This window comes from Berghia stephanieae, chromosome 2 (assembly GCF_034508935.2).
Source record: "Berghia stephanieae isolate SIO BIC M18660-M18661 chromosome 2, UCSD_Bste_1.3, whole genome shotgun sequence".
Taxonomy (NCBI): Eukaryota; Metazoa; Mollusca; class Gastropoda; order Nudibranchia; family Aeolidiidae; genus Berghia; species Berghia stephanieae.
In genome coordinates, this window is record NC_088361.1 from 33,060,626 (window position 1) to 33,063,125 (window position 2,500).

Here is a 2,500-nt window from a genome sequence, read left to right on the forward strand (position 1 = left end):
TAATAGTAGTAGTATTAGTGGTAGTAGTAGTAGTAGTAGTAGTAGTAGTAGTAGTAGTAGTAGTAGTAGTAGTAGTAGTGGTAGTAGTAGTAGTAGCAGTAGTAGTAGTAGTAGTAGTAGTAGTAGTAGTAGTAGTAGTAGTAGTAGTAGTATTAGTAGTAGTAGTAGTGGTAGTAGTTGTAGTAGTAGTAGCAGTAGTAGTAGTAGTAGTAGTAGTAGTAGTAGTAGTAGTAGTAGTAGTAGTAGTAGTAGTAGTAGCAGTTGTTGTTGTAGTAGTAGTATTAGTGGTGGTGGTGGTGGTGGTGGTAGTAGTAGTAGAAGTAGTAGTAGTAGCAGCAGCAGCAGCAGCAGCAGCAGTAGTAGTAGTAGTAGTAGTAGTAGTAGTAGTAGTAGTAGTAGTAGTAGTAGTAGTAGTACTAGTAATTGTTGTTGTTGTAGTAGTAGTAGTAGTAGTAGTAGTAGTAGTAGTAGTAGCAGCAGCAGCAGCAGCAGCAGTAGTAGTAGTAGTAGTAGTAGTAGTAGTAGTAGTACTAGTAATTGTTGTTGTTGTTGTAGTAGTAGTAGTAGTAGTAGCAGCAGCAGCAGCAGCAGCAGCAGTAGTAGTAGTAGTAGTAGTAGTAGTATTAGTAGTAGTAGTAGTAGTAGTGGTAATAGTAGTAGTAGTAGTAGTAGTAGTAGTAGTAGTAGTTGTTGTAGTAGTAATAGTAGTATTATTAGTGGTAGTAGTAGTAGTAGTAGTAGTAGTAGTAGTGGTAGTAGTAGTAGTAGCAGTAGTAGTAGTAGTAGTAGTAGTAGTAGTGGTAGTAGTTGTAGTAGTAGTAGCAGTAGTAGTAGTAGTAGTAGTAGTAGTAGTAGTAGTAGTAGTAGTAGTAGTAGTAGTAGTAGTAGTAGTAGTAGTAGCAATGGAGGTGGATAGATCAGTAGTCGTATCAGGCAAATTGACAACTCAATTACTATTCATTTGGAAAGGTCAATAACATGTCAGACTATTGGTCGGAAATCAGAAGCAATTTACCATAAATAATGTAACCAGATTCAACGAACGATATTGGGATGGATTACAGTAAGAGTTACACCAGTCATCAATAACAATTCCAGTTTGATATGTAGCTTTTTATGACTGATGCCGTTGAATGTTCAAAATACTACCGATAAAAGAATACGCACCATAGCAATGATCTTTATAATAAACATGAATACAAAGCAAATGGTCATGATAATATTTCACCATGCCTTTATTTGCATTCTGCCATAATTTTTGTAATCAAACATATTATATAACCGTATTTATTAACAATCGGACAGCTCTTTGGATGAATAAAACAATTCAACCATTAGTTTATCTTGTCATAGCCTTCGTCTACTCGTTGCCTGACATTGACTAAGTACGAGTTACGTCATAATACAAGGTGACAACTACCTAAAGAAGGTGATTATTGAGTTGCTTAACTTATGAAAACTCACTTTTCATTTTCTTTTGGTGATCAATACCTTGAATGGTGACGTAATTTTTGGTCGGTGCCAAGCATTTGAGATTACAAAGCAACGATTTGGTACACATTTACAAGAAAAGTCACTGACCGACCAACGTCATAAATTTATTCATTATTATTAACTTAGAAAATGTCTGCTATTGGTTCGACAGCTTTTCTATGACAACAATGAGTAGTTAACATAATGTTGTGAAATGACTCGTAAATAAGTATGTAAATGATTAGAGTCGATTAGATTGATATGTAGATTACAGTAACATTGGTTAAAATAGAATGCATTATACTTAAGCCAAAAACTTATTGATCCACACCATAATATGAAGTGTGGATGATGCTCATGGAGAGGGAAATATGGAAATGCTCCAATCTTTCTTTAGCTAGTCAACTGTGTTGCTTTTTACTACTGACGTTTCGTTCCATTCTAACCGATCTACCCAAGTAGAACGTTGATTTGAATCATGGGTACCCAAAATAAAAAGTTATTTCTTATTTGTTTTCAGACGTCTCTGTCCATCGAGCAGTGATTGGGTCTCTCAATGTGTTAGATGTAGCGAAATATTGCTATGAGATAGACTTACGTCTTTTCAAAAGAGTAAAAGTGAATTGTTACTGTCGGTTTAAACGCTAATGAAACTGGGATGTCGATTATGAAGGAATAAAGTCCAGGGTACTCCCAACTTTATATATTAATGTGTCCATTTATATATATATATATATATATATATATATATATATATATATATATATATATATATATATATATGTGTGTGTGTGTGTGTGTGTGTGTGTGTGTGTGTTCCTAGAAATGGACTTATATGAATACGCACTGAATGAGATCCAAGAAATCGGCGATTGTAATAAATACGAGTAATAATTGATCTATGCTAGCTATTTAAGTTTCGTTAGACCCACTAAGGACATGCACAGATCGGCGTCAATGCGTTTAGCTCGATTAAAAATTTTGAAATGAACAATAAAAAAAAAGATTTGGCATTGAAAGAATGACA

At 34.4% G+C, this 2,500-nt stretch overlaps 1 protein-coding gene across 2 annotated transcripts in view; it reads right to left on the reverse strand.

Moving 5' to 3' along the window:
• The window catches only part of LOC144964746 (uncharacterized), a 29,287-nt gene that overhangs the window by 22,312 nt on the left and 4,475 nt on the right, over window positions 1-2,500 (reverse strand). The window lies entirely within an intron of this gene.